This window comes from Protopterus annectens, chromosome 1.part1 (genome assembly GCF_019279795.1).
Source record: "Protopterus annectens isolate FY-2018-M chromosome 1.part1, PAN1.0, whole genome shotgun sequence".
NCBI classification, from domain to species: Eukaryota; Metazoa; Chordata; order Ceratodontiformes; family Protopteridae; genus Protopterus; species Protopterus annectens.
In genome coordinates this window covers 1,197,020,033-1,197,039,085 of record NC_056726.1, presented here as the reverse complement: position 1 = coordinate 1,197,039,085, position 19,053 = coordinate 1,197,020,033, and the positions used below count along the sequence as shown (strand labels likewise).

The following is a 19,053-nucleotide window of genomic DNA, read 5'->3' as shown; positions in this document are numbered from 1 at the left end:
TTTCCTGAATACATCACAAGCAACCCTCAGCAAACAGGTACTGGATGTTATCCTTGAGACCAGGAGGCCTAGTACTAGGAAATCCTATTCAGAAAAGTGGAAAAGATACTGTTCTTGGAGCCATTCTCAAGGAAAGGACACAGCCGTGCCCACCTTACCTCAAATCCTAGATTATCTAGCAGAGCTGCTCCACAAAGGCTTATCCTTCTCATCAATTAAGATTCATGCCTCTGCCATCTCAGATCATTACAATACTGAGCCACCCCTCTTTTCTCACCCTCTGATCAAACAGTTCCTGAGAGGAGCTAACAATTTAAGACCCCCAAGGAGAGCTCCCACTCCTGCCTGGGACATTAACTTTGTACTAGAGAAGCTCACACTCCCCCCTTTTGAGCCTGCTGCTACAGCAGAGTTAAAATTCCTGTCTTGGAAAACAGTTTTACTTCTAACCATCACTTCAGCAAGAAGAGTGTCTGAGTTACAGGCCCTTATGGCTGTGGAACCCTTCATTATCTTCCATGCGGTCAGAGTTTCCCTGAGGACTAACCCATCATTTATGCCCAAGGTGGTATCCAGTGTGGCTTTAAACCAATCCATTCATTTACCAACTTATTTTCCTAATCCTCAGAATAAAGGGGAAGGATCCTGCACTCTTTGGATGTGCACAGACAGCTCAGGTTCTACCTTGACAGGACTAAACCTTTCAGAAAATCTGACCAGTTGCTAGTCAGTTTTGCTACAGGGGCAGAGGGCAAGGCCATTTCAAAGCAAACCATTCTACATGGATAGCACACTGTATCCATTTCTGCTGCAAACACCATGGAAAACCTACTCCACCGGGGATCAGACCTCATTCCACTAGGGCTATCTCAACCTCTACAGCCTTTCTCAGGGGAGTCCCTACCAGGGACATCGTGGAAGCTTCAACTTGGAGTTCTGTACACATCTTCACCAAGCATTACCACTTACCTATCTTTTCTAAATCCAGAGCTGGATTTGCCACTGCAGTCTTACAAGGCCTGCTAGCCAGCCCTAATACTTCTTGACTGCCTCCACCCTTCCTCTGCTTTGGGAATCAGCCCAAGTGTGATGACTGCAACAGTGAAACATGAAGAACATAGTACAGTTGTGTACACTTACCATAAATGTAGATGTTCGAGTGTATTCACTTTTGCAGTCCTGGTTACCCTCTCTCCAGCCCCCTGTCTTTTCTATACCTTCCACCTATCCTCTTTTTTGGCCATATCTTATGGAAATGGTATTTACTTTTTACTGGAGGTGTTCCACACCATGTGATTGCTTCCTATTTTGGGGTCTCCTGACATCTGGGGCAAGAAAAACTGATTTAATGGCATCGGCTGCATGTTTTATACCCATGATGACCTGACGTCATGGAAGATGCGACAGCATCCGATGCAGAAATCCCAAGACTCTGGTATTCGGGCCGACTGAGGCCTACCTGCATGCAGATAACCCAAGTGTGATGACTGCAACACTGAATACACTCAAACATCTTCATTTATGGTAAGTGTACACAACTGTACTTTATGGTTTGACATTTTACTTGTTGATACCCCAGTTCTGCTGAACAAATCTGACTTATTTTATTGAAGATATTCCAAAGACATTATCATCCCACATCTCTATCGTGGGATGCCCATAAGAAAGAAACACAAAGAATGAACATCAGATTTTTCCATATTATTTTTATTTATTTATCCTTTGTTGACCAAGTCATTCCCACTAGGCTAGTGGCCTCTTTCTAGGGGAGATCTAATGTAGTATTTATAATATTAGTGGAAATTTGCCAGAGCATTGGGAAACTTTCCCTGTTCTTTTTGATAAATGCCATGGGATTGCATCCACTTGAACTATCACCAACTCAAACAGATGTGGCCTCAGTTTAACATCTCTTCCAAAGGATGATGCACTCAGGAGGGCAGTTGGTCTAGATTAATATATGATTTGTATCTTCAGAGGCTATTTTTGCTATATAGCATATTCTGTCACAAAAAGCTGCCAATTAAAAACCAGATGCGTTATTTTGTCATATAGTGAAACCTGATGTACCTACTTTTCAGATTTATGGAACAAGTAGTCTTTTGTTAGACAATATGCTACACTAAGTGCTTTTACATGACAAATTCAGGTTTCTGTCCCAATAACTCGATTACATAGTTCGCAAACTGTCAAATAAAATAAATACATATTCTCGACTGCCCACTGTCCTCTAAAGCCTAATTTTCTGTGCAGTCTTGGTACATCTATCAAATCATTCTGGTCACAACAGTGTGGATGACATACTTTTATTAGTTTCTCTAAAGGATTTGTAGCAAAGCTGCAAAAGTTGCTAAAATGTACAATGTGCTATCCCGTGCAGTTGCCATGATGTTAAGTGTGATGACACAAAACCTGTCTGCAGGTTATCTTGCTGGAGGCTGGAGACGACAAGATTCTGCCCTGATCCAGCAAGAGGTCATCAACCTTTTTCTCCATCTCATGACTGACACAGGCTATTCCATCACTTCAAAGACTACCACAGTGGAAGGGGAACAGTAGGACAGTTGACTCCCTGTGAATGGGGGTACATAGTTTAGGCATATACCGTTAGTGCTTCCGCAGAGCTCAGCAGTTGTGGCACATAGTGGAACAAACGTGAGTATGTATAACAAAGGACATGAAAAATTGATGCCAGAGGACATTTTCTTGGGGGGACATGGAAGCCGGATGTCAGTGGACATATCGTAAGAAGAAGATTAAAGCAGAGTACATTCTTTTAGTAAACATTAACAGCAGTATTTATAGGAATTAATAGCAGAATGTATATTAGTCCACAATTGCAGAAAAGCACAGAACAATGTAGAAATATGGTATAGGACAGCTAGCAAGAAAAACTTATACACGTGACTTCACTGGTATGATAAACATATTACAAAAGATGGTTATTATATTATAAAGCAGTCTTTAAAAAGCTCATGTTCATAGCTTTCAAAGGTTCATAAGTGCATATGAGGCTAACAACCACTGAGGCCTTTAGAAGCATAGTCATGCATCCCAAATGCATCTTGTTCACTTTTGCAGCCATAGATGTTTGCTGTTTAATCAGTGCTTGAGCTACTTTTGTTGTGCTTTTACATTAAGAAATTCCAGGATTGTCCAACTTGTGGCAGAAGCTATTCATCCAGTCTCTCTGAGCTGGGAAACACTCACGAGATCTTAAGGTGTGGTCATTTAGTGACTAGAGGGCAGAGGAGTCAGCTTTCAAATTTCCTTTCCTGCAATAAACTAGGCAAGTTTGCCCAGAGCTGCCCACCATGGGCGATAGTTAGCAGTGCTCTACAGCAGCAAATTCCTGCAATGTAAAATTTCCCTATAAAGTTAGGACTAGGTCCAGAACCTCTTAAATACTGTGGCATTGTGAAGAAATAAGCTTAGAGCAGCTAGCTTTTGCATCAAATATCACTACTGCAGCCTAGCACTATATAGCATAATGCTCTGAACCCCCAGAACTACTTTGCATTTCGAATAGTACTACCATATCTTAGCACTGTATACAATCTTGTTCTTAACCTCAGAAACTATTCTAGGAAACCCCTGCTAAATCACAATCGTTACTCTTAAACAGCCTACCTTATTACAGGACTGGGCAACATGGATTTGCAGTTTCGTAATGTGTTTGTGGCCAGCCCACACTACATCCCTAGCAAATACTGCTCACCACACACAGATTGTCTTATCTTGAGGTGCCTAAAAGAAAATTTCCCAAATCTCAAAGGCCTCCAAAGCAGCCTAATGGCAGCACTGGACCTCAGCAATCACTAAAACACACAACAAAAGTAAACTCAGACATCTCCCATAAGCCTACACCCAATGGTCCCCAAAGAGCAAAGCCCATACACTCTAAGGGGTTCCAATGTCTGTCAGCACTGGAGGACATGGACAACAGGCTTCACCTGTCATCCCTAGACTTTTGGATATTGTCTAAAACTTTACCCACCTCCTTAGAGATTTTTTTAGACAATGCCCCCCAAAAAAGGCAAAACTACCAACATAACGAAAAAGTCTCCAAGCAACTTTAGGATGTTGCTGCTCGATGCTAGCAGCCTAACCAAAAAAAAAAAAAAAAAACATCCTTCATGCCCTCCTCAATCAAGAAAATGTAGACATCTGTGCCATCACCAAGTTTAAAGTCATAGGAAGTAGTCCTACAGTGCAAGTCTAGAGTGCCTTTCATACATTTAGGCCAGCAACATGAGGTCAAACATGGAGGTGTCTTAATCTACATTAGCAGCAAACATACCTCCATGTTGGTTAAACAGGATGATACCATGCTGTGCACCTATATGCAAGTCACTACAGATAAGGTCCCTCACCACATCATGGCTAGCTACTTGTCACCATCTATGCCCTCTGAGTCTCACAACTCTTACCTAAACTTACTAGAGGCTCTCATCAGCCAGTCAAATATCCTATTCATGACTTTAACTATCCCAGTACATACTCATAGGAGCAATGCTTCCTGGACTTTATTAACCCATGCATGCTCCAAACACAGGATTAAACATACCTGATCTGGTTCTCATCGATATGGGAGAGCATTTGAGTTTGGATCACAAAGCTGTCTCCTTTGAAGTAAAAATCAGCTTGGAAAATACAGCCAAGCAAGTAACAGTTAGGAACTATTCTGTACAAACTAAATCTTATTAAGTGGCAGTTTGATAAAATTCAAGACTCCCCCTAACCCAGAGACCACAGCTACCTATACGGAATTATTTACAGAGTCCATATACAAACATCTGAATGGCTACAATGGCGCTGTTTAACCTACCAGAAGTAAACCTAAAATAAACACCACTGGTGGAATCTTCAACTAAACATGATACATACTAAAAGAAGAAAACGCTTGGCCAAAATCAGGAAAAGCAACTCACTTAAAGACTGGTTTTCTCTTACATAACTACTCAAGAAACTAAGAGGTGTAATCAAGTTCAGCAGAAACAACTACAAGAGAAAGATAGCCTTGCAGGCTAATGACAGTCACAATGCTTTCTTCAGCTATGTCTGGAACCTTAAAGGTAACACACAGCAGTGCATGCTGAACTGGTGGTGAACGGTACCACCTTCACTGATCAAGGTGACATAATAAATCTACTGGCTGATTAATTCAGTTCAAACTTCACCCTCTTCTCAGTGCTAAATGGTATACTATTGTTCTCTTTGGGAAACTGTCAATCGGAGTTAATTTGTCCATGGATAAAACACACCTAAGAGTCAACCTAGTAGTAACACAATGGGGAGAGCTATCTGGCCTTGGACAGCCCTTGACTAAGATAGGAAGAAAATCAATCTATGTCCTGCAACATATAGGTAATGGTATAATATCCAGTTCCAAGGAAGTTATTGTAGCACTCTGCTCAGCCTTTATTAGACCCATTATTGAGTACAATGCTCCCTTTATCATGTACCTATGCAGACACTTGCAACAGTTGGAGCATCCACAGAAGTTTCTCACCATGAGAATTCAGGGCATAAATATCCAGACCTACACTGATTAACTAAAGGTTCTGATTCTGTATTCAGTCTCCTGAGATGGGTTATTTGCTGCAGACCCAACCATGATGGATATGTTATGCATGCCCAAAACAAACAGCACAAGAAATGCTAGATTCAGGGATCTGAACTTCACTTATGACATAAACAGAATGTGCTGGAAAGACAAATGTGTCCCAAATGATGGAGTAGGCTCCACATCCATGTAAAACACAGTTCATCCCTAACCTTATTCAAATGAAACCTTGACAACTGGATGGGAAATTGTAAATTTACCCCTGGTTTGGCCCCCATGTACCTTATGGACAGAGGGTGTCAATAAGAACATTTTTATCCTAACTATACCACGCCTCCCCCTGCAAATCCCTTAGTTAGCTCCCTATTAACATGTTACCCTCCCCATATAGACTCCCATAATACTCAAGATCCCAATGGGTTTGAACTGTGATGCTAGGCTTGTAAGGTCTCTAGCAGTTATTAGTCTAGTAACAACCTATGAACCTATGTATATATATATATATATATATATATGTATATATATATATATATATATATATATAGATATATATATATATATATATATATATATATATATATATATATATATATATATATATATATATATATATATATGCATATATAATCTAGTGGTTCTAGACCTATGGTGAATTTCTAACTAATCCAGGTTATGCTTGAATAGGATTCGGTAAGAACTCTGCTTCACATAGATGGGAAGCTAATTCCAGATGAGGGAATCTCTCTGAGATACATACCTATCCCTCCAACATGTTCTATTTATATTGCAAACAAGGTTCAGGTCTCTAGATTGAGTAGTTCTGGTGCTACTGCTTTTGTTGAGGTACAACATGTCCATCAGAGCAGGATCCAAAGATGCCTTGTATGCCAATTGGTGGTTACCTTTTCAAACTTTCTATCAGAGTAAAGGATTTCATTACTTCAATTATTTTTACTGACTTTGTGTCTGAGTCAAGGATATGCATTCTTTATTGGCTGGTGTCCATGCTGAAGAATGAATACATATATTGGTAGAATACCATCCATATGTATTAGAGGGAGCTACCATATTAGAAAACAAACTTAGACGCTTCATTTAAAAGATTTAACTTGGGAAAGGCTTTCGAAAATACTAAGCAATGCTAATTTTTCCTCTCAAAAGTAGTCATTCAGTAAACACGGGGTGTAGATGTCTCAGAGCAATTCAGAACAGCATATGGGAACCATCAAGTAAGGGAAGCTTATTCAATCATCTGGAAAACTGTACAGAAAGCCTACAGAGGCAAGTAGGGCTGTCACTGCAAGGAAACAGAGTGCCTGCAAATGTCAGTAATCTTTGCAACAAGCATTGTAAATGTGCATTATGGATGAAGGAAGCAGACAAAGGGGACCAAGCTTCAGGATTCAACAGCAGGGCATACCAAGTACCAGGAAGGAGAAAGAAAGAAAGTTATGTCTGTGGGCAAGGGAATAATGAAATATATAAAAATAATGAGCATTTTTTACTGACTGTAAACCATGGAGAAGAAAGGAACATGCAAATGTGCATAGAATTGTTACAATGGCTTATGAAGTATAAATATTGTTGAACATGAATGTGTACATACATTATATTACCTGGAAGACCTGTTCTTCTGTAATGTTAAGGAGAAGAGCAATTTATATCATAAAACTTTACGGTTACCCACACCAAAAACAATGGTCTATATGAATGGGTATACAAAAACCTTCAAACAACAACTGCATAATACACAATGCAGAATCATACCTTTCAAATGTACAGATCTTCACAGGATGTCCAGATTTTTGCCTCACATTTTTTGTCCATTTTTCATAAAATTATGGTTATCTGGCAAATAGCAAATCATTAAATACTGGAAGTTAGAAAATAGTGACAGACATTTGAGTTTCAGACTTCATACCCTTCAGAAAATGCATGTTATTGCAAAACCTTTTATTCTATCAACCTTTTAAGTTTGTTAGAGCAATATCTAAAAATTGTCTATATTTTGAGCCTTTGTGCCACATTTATTTATGGCTTTGTCCAGATTTCTTGTTCTATGAAGTTGAGAGGTATGTGCAGAATTACACATTGCACTTCTGTAGTGCAAGTCAGTAAATAAGTAAATAAGTATGTTACAAGATATTATGTCAGCAAATTGCATGGCAAACTATAAGTGTCATACCATATTTATCTATCTCCACGATATAATACATTAATACATAGTAATACAAAATATAATACATTGATTAGCAAGATTATATGCACTAAATTACTCAGATAACCATGTAGCAGTTCAATACTTTGACAGCAAACTGTCTTTTTATGTATTATTTGTGTTCTCAGTAATTATAACTCCCAATCATCTATGCTTACCTTGATAGCCATATTCTTCTTCTTTCTGCTGCTCCCGTTAGGGGTCGCCAAGGCAGATCAACTGTTTCCATTTCTTCCTGTCTTCTGCATCTTGCTCTGTCACACCAACCACCTGCATGTCCTCTCTCACCAAATCCATAAACCTTATCTTAGGCCTCCCTCTTTTCGTGTTACCTGACAGCTTCATCCTTAGCATCTTTTTCCCAATATACTCTGCATCCCTCCTCAGCACATGTCCAAACCAGCATAATCTTACCTCTCTGGCTTTGTCTCCAAACATTCCAACCTGGGCTGACCCTCTAATATACTTATTCCTAATCCTGTCCATCCTCATCACACCCAGTGCAAATCTTAACATCTTCAACTCTGCCACGTCAAGCTCTGACTCCTGCCTTTTTGTCAATGCTACTCTCTCCAACCCATATAACATAGCTGGTCTCACTACCCTCTTGTAGACTTTCCCTTTCACTCTTACTGGTACTCGCCTGTCACAATTCACTCATGACACTCTTCTCCACCCACTCCATCCTGCCTGTACTTTCTTCTTCACCTCTTTTCCACACTCACCATTACTCTGAACTGTTGATCCCAAGTACTTAAACTCATCCACCTTCACCACCTCTACTCCTTGCATCCTCACCATTCCTCTATCCTCCCTCTCATTTACACACATATATTCTGTCTTAGTCCTGCTGACCTTCATTCCTCTTCTCTCTAGAGCATATCTCCATCTCTCCAGGGTCTCCTCCACCTGTTCTCTACTCTCACTACAGATCACAATGTCATCTGCAAACATTATAGTCCATGGGGACTCCTGTCTGATCTCGTCTCTCAACCTGTCCATCACCATTGCAAATAAGAAAGGGCTCAGAGCTGATCCTTGATGTAATCCCACCTCCACCTTAAACGCATCCGTCTCTCCCACCGCAGACCTCACCGCTGTCACACTACCATCGTACATATCCTGTACCACTCTTACATACTTCTCTAACACTCCTGACTTCCTCATACAATACCTCAACTCCTCTCTAGGCACCCTGTCATATGCTTTCTCTAAATCCACAAAGACACAATGCAACTCCTTCTGACCTGCTCTGTACTTCTCCATCAAAACTCTCAGAGCAAACATCGCATCTGTAGTGCTCTTTCCTGGCATGAAACCATACTGCTGATCACTAATCATCATCACCCTTCTTAACCTAGCTTCCACTACTCTTTCCCATAACTTCATGCTGTGACTGATCAGTTTAATCCCTCTGTAGTTACTACAGCTCTGCACATCACCTTTATTCTTAAACATCGGTACTAAAACACTTTTTCTCCATTCCTCAGGCATCCATTAAATCATCTAGTTAAAAACTCCACTGCCATTCCACCTAAACACCCCCATGCTTCCACAGGTATGTCATCTGGATCAACAGCCTTTCCGTTCTTAATCCTCTTCATAGCTATCCTTACTTTTTCCTTGCTAATCCACTGCACTTCATGATTCACTATCCGCACATCACCCAACCTTCTCTCCCTCTCATTCTCTTCATTCATCAACCCCTCAAAGTACTCTTTACATCTGCTCAACAAACTCTCCTCGCTTGTGAGTACGTTTCCCTCATTATCCTTTATCACCCTTACTTGCTGCATTTCTTTACTAGCTCAGCCCCTCTGTCTAGCCAATCGGTACATGTCCTTTTCTCCCGACTTAGTGTCCAACCTTTTATACAACTCTTCATACGCCTTATCCTTAGCCTTCACCACCTCTCTCTTTGCCATGCACATCATCTCCTTATACTCTTGTCTACTTTCTTCATCTCTTTGACAATCCCACTTCTTTTTCGCCAACCTCTTTCTCTGTATACTTAGCTATACTTCTTCATTCCACCACTAGGTCTCCTTGTCCTCCTTCCACTTTCCAGATGTCACACCAAGCACCTTTCCAGCCATCTCTCTTACTAGCTCTGCTGTAGTTACCCAGCTATTTGGTAACTCTTCACTGCCACCTAGTGCCTGTATTAACTCTTCCCTGAACATCACCTCACAATTACCCTTTTTCAATTTCCACCATTTGATCCTTGGTGCTGCCCTCACACTAATCCTCCTCTTCTTGATCACCAATGTCATCCTACAAACACCATCCTATGCTGCCTAACTACACTTTCCCCTGCCACCACTTTACAGTCTCCAATCTCCTTCAGAATGGATCTTCTACATAAGATATAATCCACCTGTGTGCATCTTCTTCCACTCTTGTATGTCACCCTATGCTCCTCCCTCATGTTAAAATACGTATTCATCACAGCCATGTCCATCCTTTTCGCAAAATCCACTACCATCTGACCTTCTGCATTCCTTTGCTTTACACCATACCTAACCATCACTTCCTCATCCCCTATTTTCCCTTCACCAACATGCCCATTGAAATCTGCTCCAATCACCAGTCTCTCACCTTTGGGTACAGCCATCACCACTTCATCCAACTCGCTCCAAAATTTTTCTTTCTCATCCATCACACACCCAAATTGTGAAGCATATGCACTGACAACATTGATCATTAAACCATCAATTTCCAGCTTCATAAACATCACTCTATCCGACACTCTTTTCACCTCCAAAACACTCTTAGCATACTGTTCCTTCAGGATAATGCCTACGCCATTTCTTCTCCCATCCACACCATGATAAAACAATTTGAAACCACCTCTGATACACCTAGCCTTGCTCTCCTTCCATCTGGTCTCTTGCACACACAATATACCAACCTTCCTTCAGTCCATCATATCAGCTAGCTCTCTCCCTATACCTTTCATGCTGATAACATTCAAAGTTCCGACCCTCCCTATCACAGTCCTAGCCTTTACCTGCTTTCGGGCATGCCTTCCCCCTCTTCTCCTCCTTCGGCCAACAGTAGCCCAATTTCCGCCAGCACCCTGTTGGCCAACAGTACTCGTGGCGGTCATTGTTAACCCGGGCCTCGACCGATCTGGTATGTATTTCTGTACTGTTGTCTGCATGTATGATTTGGCAAAATTTTACACCGGATGCCCTTCCTGATGCAGCCCTCTCCATTTATCCGGGCTTGGGACTGGCACAAAGAAATGCACTGGCTTGTGCATCCCCAGTGGCTGGGTTACCTTGATAGCCATATTAAACCCTCTATATAATTAGCATCCTGCAGAAAGATTTTCAGTGAGATACAACATGCTTGCAACTACTTCCTGTTTCATAAAGTACATTCCCTGATGTCCCTCTCACCAGGTTTGATAAGGGAAAGGTCAGCTGTCTGTTAGGTGCTAGGCTCTGCCACATCACACATGCACTCAAGTCTCTCAACAATAGGCACCTTTATGGCTCCGTCATACTTCATATTGGTGTGAACGACTTGAGATGTACCTCACGGGAGTATATCAAGAAAGATATGACTGAGGTCTCTGATTCTGTGTCTCAGGCATATATGTCCCTAGACTTAAGCACCATTTTCCCATCGCCTAGGATGATACCTTAATACAAACAAAACATGATTGACTTCAACAATTGGCTTAGTTTCTTGTGTCATTCAAAGGGGATCCAGTATGTCATCGTGGGATGACATGCTCAGTGCTTTGAAAAAGAAAGTCTTCATCTGTCACCCTTGAGATTTCAGTTACTGGCTAAGGCTCCTGCCATCCCTGTAATGCGCTTTTTAGGTAATATCACAAGAACAAAATTCCCACCGTAAAAATACCCTCTAAAAACTACCTGAAGGTTATATTGGTAAATGCTAGGAGTCTAAACCAGAAACTGCACTCACTAGAAGCAGTTCTCACCCTGGAAGATGCTGACATTTGTGCAATCACTAAGACATGGTTTAAGGCTACGGAGGGCACACCAGCTATTCCAGCTTATGTTTCCTTCCACACATTCAGACCACAAACTGAATGCATGAGAACTAAAGAAGGTGGTGCATTGATATTCATTAAAGATAAATACACCTCTAGATTGGTTAAACAGCACGAATCCCTTCAATTACTTCAGGTGCAAAGGACTAAAGGTAAGATCCCTCTTCAGGTCACTGCCAGCTATAGGAACCGCTCCATGAATCAGGACATTCACTCAACCTACTTGGATCTACTTGAGTCAATCAAGATATAACCAAAAACTCAGGTTTTCGGTGACTTTAATTACCTGCCCATAGACTGGGTAAATTGTATGTTTTCTAACTCACTTGCCCAAAGGTTTCTTGACTTCATTAACTCCAATGTCCTAGACCAGCTGGCTGACACACCAACAAGGGCAGCAAAAATCCTGGACCTGGTGCTCGCCAACATGGGGATCACTCTACCACCCCCAGTGTGTGGCCATCCCTGGTGAGATCTCACCACAAATTAGGTTTGCTAGAAGTAACTATCAAACAAAACCCCTCCTTAGCAACAATTAGACTAAAAAACTTCTCCAAGGGCAATTACAACTTCTCACATGATGGTATACATAGCTTCATAGCCCCTCCTCCCACTGATGGAACAGACATCTATACTGAGTTATTCACCAATGCTTTATACAAGCACCTGACTCTGCTGTGCCTGATAGAACCAAAGCAAAATCCTCAAGGATAAACAACCCTGCCTGATGGACAACTACCATTAATATGTTATACAACAGGAGAAAAAAATTGCTGTCTAAGAGTAGGAAGGTATGGACTCAAAACTAGAAACACTCCTTCCTCAACTTAAACAAGCAAATAAGACTCCTAGTGAAGCCCTCCAAAGCTAACTAGTAATCCAGATTAGCTTCCCTAACCAAGGATAACCACAAGACTTTCTTTAGTTACATCCATAACCTTAAAAGTAAGACCCAGATTTGTGCTGAGCTCGTAGTTAATGGTACTACATATATAGAACCAGTGGATATAGCAAACCTGATGGCTGACAGGTTCAGTGAAAACTTTGCTTCTCTGTCCCTGTCACATATACCCCAAAGCATCCTTAACACCTGTCTCCTCCTAGTATTTCCGAGGATCAAATCTTAAATGTCCTCTCCAAGGGCAAAAACACAGCTTCTATGGGACCAGACAACATCCAATGCTGTGCTCTGCATGGGTTAAAAGAGGAATTAGCATTACAGTTGGGCACTCTTTTCAATCACAGCCTAAGCACTGGCTTCAGCCCAGCAGAATGGAGAAAAGCTACTGTCATCCCTTTGCACAAATGGGGTGCATCCACGGACCCTAGGAACTGTAGGCCCATTAGCCTGACTAGCCTTATCTGCAAGGCCATGGAATGAGTCATCATGGACCTCATTAACAAAGATACAGGAAATCTTCAAATGCTCGATCCCATCCTGTTTAGCTTTGTCAAGGGGAGATCATGCCTGTTAAACTTGGTGGACTTCTTCAAGACAGTCACCAAAGCCCTTGACAAGGGCAAATCTATGTATACAGCCTACCTAGACTTAGCCAAAGCCTTTGACACAATCCTCCACTCAGGTATCATTGATAAACTCTCCCAGCTGGGTATCAACCCATATATTGTCAAGTGGGTTGCAAACTGGCTCACTGACAGAAATCATGCAGTCAAAATAGGGGACTCCACCTCCTTCAACACACCTGTAACCAGTGGTGTCCCACAGGGGATCAGTTCTGGGCTTCTTACTGTTTGGAATCTACTTTTCCGAAGGACAGACTGAAATTAAGGACTGTGGCTGACAAAGATTGCTGATGACCGCAAACTGAGAGCAATTATTGAAACCACTAGCGATGTCAACATTTTACAAGAAGGTCTTATGCAGACTAATGACTGGTGCCAAAGTCATGGCCTTAAACTTAATGCAAAAAATGTATTATTATCTCTTTCAGCAAAGGTACCCTAAGCACAAAGCCAGTGGTAAGAGATTTTGGCACACAGGCTGACAGCAACCTTAACTTCAATTTCCATGTCTCCATAATGGTAAGAAGGGCATTTTGTATTGCTCATCTCATAAGTAAGGGCATTGTCTCCAGAAAAAAAAGAAGTTATACCTCCACCTGTACTCTTCCCTCCTCAGGTTAGTAATAAGAGTACAATGTTCCCTTTGGTATGTTCCTTTCCAAACATGCCAAGCAATTGGAGACCAGAAAGTTTCCTTACAAAGAAAATTCAGGATCTTCAAGATATGCATTATGTGAACAGAGTGAAATCATTGTCACTTTACTCTGTCATACAAACTGCTCAGAGATTACCTGTGCCTTGCATACAAAGCAATCTCTGACCCAGCTTTAATGGAAATGCTGCACATTCATAAGTCAAATGGCACTCGGGTCACTCACTCAAAGGACCTTAACCTTGCATGTGATAGCAACAGAACTTGCCCCTCATTGGCCCTATTTAAGCCTAATTTGGACAATTGGATGACTAACTGGAAATTCACCCACAGGGGTTCCACCTGGGTCCTTCTTGGACAGAGGCAATATGTGCTGATTTTAGTGTCTTCTTGAACCAGACACCCTTCTGAGCATGGGTTGAACTTGGCTAGGCTTGTAAGGGCCCTGGGGCCATTAGATGATTAACTTCATATTATCCTATGATCCTATGAACCTTCCTTGTTCAAAGAGTACAAAAGCCAAGTTGCTCAGAGGTAGAACAAGCAGACAGAATCAAATGCTTTCTCAAAATCAACAAAATGTGAAAACTGTTGGCTATCCTTGGATTTCAGATGCTACAATGTGGCTATCAAAGCTCTAGTGTGGCCTTTACTCATGCAGTAATAAACAATTCTGCTTAAGAAGGCCATAAATGACTCAGAAGTACCAGATGTAGAAAATCTGTACATCCACAACCCCTTTTTTTCATTTGCACATGGGTTCAGGGTGCCACATCAACAGTGACAAAAATTTAGAGCCAAGGTTCAAATGGCCGGGTGGCTAGTCCTGCTGTGGCAAGACCAGATGGAATATGTTAAGTAAAAGTTCAGTGTGAACTTTCACATTTATTTATTTGTCTTTGTTGACATGGAAGGGCTGACTAGGCAGAGTCCATTTTCATTGGAGGCCCAGGGAGAAAAGCTCTATCACAGTACATTTACATTAAACAAGTAAATTTCAGACAGTTCTCAAAAAAAAAAACAATAGTTTAATTTCTCATGCTCCAGGGATCTAACCCCTGTCATCACAATGAACAAAACATGCTGGAGGGATAGGTTCCTGACCCAGAGACTCCCCATACTCTGGAATAGACTGCCCATACATGTCAAGCACAGCGCCTTCTTTGCCCTCTTCAAAAGGAACATTGACGATTGGATGGGAGATAGGAAAGTCACCGCGGGGATCATGTCAGTTGCCTTGCTAGACAGGGATTCAGGGAAGTAAATATTGTGGGAAGAAATATCCAGGGAATTGTTATGGCTAGGCTTGTATAGGCCCTAGGGCCGATATCCTAGTACCAACCTATGAACCTATGAAAAAAACAAACACAATTACAAAACAGGCATATATAGTAAAGCCAAAAAATAAGTGGTTAAGGTAAACTGTGCTTCCAAAATCCAGTCAAATAGCATAAAAACACTGGAAGCAACAGACCAAGGCTGCGAAATAAAAAATACAAAAATTTATTTCCACAATAAACAAACAGTGAGCGCTTTCGTGGACCAAGCCACTTCATCAGACAATGATTATAACTTAAAAAACTCCTTTTATACCAGTTCATGACAATTAAGCAAGTGCAAAAACTCCACCTTCATTTAAATCAACAGAGCAAACAGCCATAAGAATTGCAATAGCATGTTACAACCACAATATCATATATAACAAATATGACAAATAAATATTATAACAACCAAAGTTTCTATACAAATAAAAATTAAAAATATAATCATTTAAGCAAATCCCTTCTTAATAAAATGGGCTTAATGTTAATCTTTTCATAAGTCCCTTCCTCATACTGGCCTTGAGTCTTACAATCCATTCCAGTTCTTTTGTTTCCACTTTTAATTTTAGGTCTCCCCCTCTGAGACCACCTAACACCCTGTCATTCACCATGAAGATAAATGTATGTGCATCTCCATGAGCTTTGACATGTCTCGATAGAGCATTGGTTTCCACTTCCCTCCCTATATCATACAGATGTTCATGCATCCGATCCCTCAGCCTTCTGGTTGTCATTCTAACATAAAATTACATACAGATCAAACAATGGGCCAAATATACAATATTACTGCTATTGCAGTTGGCTGAGAGTCTGAACCTAAAAGCTCTACCTGTATCTGGGTGTTTGAACTCCCCACTATCATCTATATAAGTACAATCATTACAACCGTTACAGGGTAGGGTGGCACCTCGACCCATATCACCAACCTGTACATTCCCCTTTTGTAACTTGGGTCCACATAGAATTCTTTTTGTTCCTGAAAGTGTACCTCGGTGTCTCACCCACTAACTCCTTTACAGCATCATCACTGCATAAGATATTCCAGTTCCTGTGAAAAATATCTTGTAATCTTTTAGTATTACTAGAGTATGTGACCGACATTCATGTGAGCGCTTTTGGTCCAACTAAATGACTACGGCACAAAAAATTCTTGGTCTGCAGTTTCATCTAAGGTACTTTGGCCATTATGCTATAGTTGGGATAGTCCCAGAAAAGGAATATAAAACAGGAAAAGCAAACAGCTTGTTTGAAGTACTGGTCGTATGTCCAGGCATTATCAGTAGATGATAATTTTGTGCATAACAGGTTGCTTATGTTCTTTCACAGACATTATTACTTATTAATGGTATACAGAAGGCAGTGTATGGAATTGCATTTACAATGAAGTAATGAGAGAGAGAGAGAGAGAGAGAGAGAGAGAGAGAGAGGGGCATTTCCAGGAGACACAGAGAACTTTCTTTCTTTCTATAGATACATCTGCATTTTCAGCTGGGTATGCACCTCTGGAAACTTCATCTCTGCAGGAAAGTAGGGCAGAAACTGAACAGATGTTTAAGATCTGCTGCAGAAGTATAAGACTTGCAGTGTATACTTTTGAGGGATGATGATGGAGGACACAAAGTTCCTTCAAATAAATGGTCAATGTGCGCAACACTGTTTGAAAAACATATGCAAAACCAAGGAATCACCTCTTCAAAACAGAGTATAGGCTTGACTAAGGAGTTTTGTAAATAAGTGCCAGATTTCTAGCTAATCTTATCTTTATTGGCATTTGCTTTCTTTATGCTAAGTTAGCATTTCTCCTAGCATTATTATTTTTACCTGTAGACCACTGAAATACACAAACAATAAAAAAAGTCTTCCCATAAACACTTGATAAAGCATAGAGCTCTGACAATTTTCCATGACTATTTACTGGTGATAGAATTTCATTTTCAGAAAGACTGTAAATAGAAATAGCACCGCTTAAAAATGGTGCAGTTCCCTCAGTACATTCATTATTGACCTCCTGGAGTGCATGTCTATGATCTTATAAGGTGGGCGCAGTGTCAAAGCACCCAAAACAAAGGGTAAGGTTTTATTTCCTTTGCTTCCATATTTTCAGCAAATGCAATTTTAGTCTTTTTGAGTGCCAGTATTCAGCAAACAGTGTTTAGAGTTTTGAAACTCTGTAATAATGTAGTTAAGTGATGGTTGGCACATGGCCTGCTTTGCTGAACATTGATTTATGTTATTTTATTATTTATTTATTTATTACAATTTGTTGACTGGGAAAGTCCACTGGGTCAGAAACCCATTTTCAGTGGAGGCCTGGGGAGAAAAGTTCCACAAGCCTTACAAAGTTGACAATTTTTAACATAAATTTAACAAATCTTACAGATACATAAGTGGCAAAACATAGTACAATGCAACACTTCATAGGGTTTACATTAATATGCATTAGGAATCATTAAAATAGAAAAATAAGTTACATATGTAGAACAGTATGGACTTTAAAACAATACTATCTGTAGTGTGAGTAAAGTAAAATGCATAGTAGGTATACAGAAGGTATTGTAAGACTGGTTAGTATAAGTTCCACCATCCTAATATTTAGTTAATGGGCTGTTTAAGGTGGTATGTTTGTGTGGCCGGTGCAGGATGGATTATTTAGATAATGTGATTTTAGAGCTATCTTAACAGTTTTTGAGTGGTCAATTTTGGGTAATTTCAGATGGTATGTTGTTCCATAATTTGGCAATGGTATGAGAGTGCAGACATTGTCTAGCACTTTTGTTGGGTTTTGTTACGGTTAGCATGAATTTGCAAGAGGACCTTAGTGTACTTGTAGGAGCATATGTTTGTAGGATTGAGTTGAGTGCTGGACAGTCATTACGTTTGAAGATTAGTTTGTGGGCTAAGGTTAGTTGGGTGTATTGGAAATGGTGGGAAAACTCTAGCCATTTTAGGTCAGTGATAGCTTGGCAGTGATGAGAATGGTACGGTTTTCTGGAAGCAAATTTGGCTATTTTATAGTAGCAGGACTGTAGTTTATTACTAAGGGTTGAGTGAAGGTTAGTAACTGTGGCACTACCATATAGAAGGGAAGGGATGAGTAAAGCAAGTTTTGTGGTGTATCTGGTCCAGGTAAAGCTTGTGGCAATATAGTTTGCCTAAGTTGAAGTGTGTTGTCTTTATTGCATTGTGGATATGTGGTTCATAAGTGAGTTTGTTGTCTATTGCTATTCCCAGCAGTTTGGCTGTTATCACTAATTTGATTTCTGTACCATCCTTAGCAAGGATTTTGAAGACAATGTTAGGTGATTTTGTAGAGAAAAGTAAACGTTTATTTTTTGGGGGGGGGGTTGACATAAGTTGTGCACTAATAAGCCATGATTCAATAGAAGTGTTATTTTGTTATATATTTTAAATAATTTATTATATTTATTTATTGACATTTGTTTACTGGGAAAGTCCACCGGGTCAGAAATCCATTTTCACTGGAGGTCCAGAAAGAAAAGCTCTACAAAAATTTTTAATACAGAGTACTTTAAAGGTAAAATAGACAATGAGCACAGGCTTTGTAAGAATTACATTGACAATTAATATATAATATACAGTACTTTATGAATAAAAAGCCTTCAAATAAAGATTGTAGTTGATAGTTATCTTATTTAGTGTCATGATATTGAGGAAATAATTTTGTAAGCACAGTAATGATTTCAATAGTCCACACTGCCAGGTATTGTCATATAGTCCACGGCT

General features: G+C 40.3%; 1 protein-coding gene across 1 annotated transcript in view; it reads left to right on the top strand.

Moving 5' to 3' along the window:
- LOC122815911 (glutamate receptor ionotropic, NMDA 2D-like) overlaps positions 1–19,053 on the top strand; it is a 1,415,655-nt gene that overhangs the window by 114,908 nt on the left and 1,281,694 nt on the right. The window lies entirely within an intron of this gene.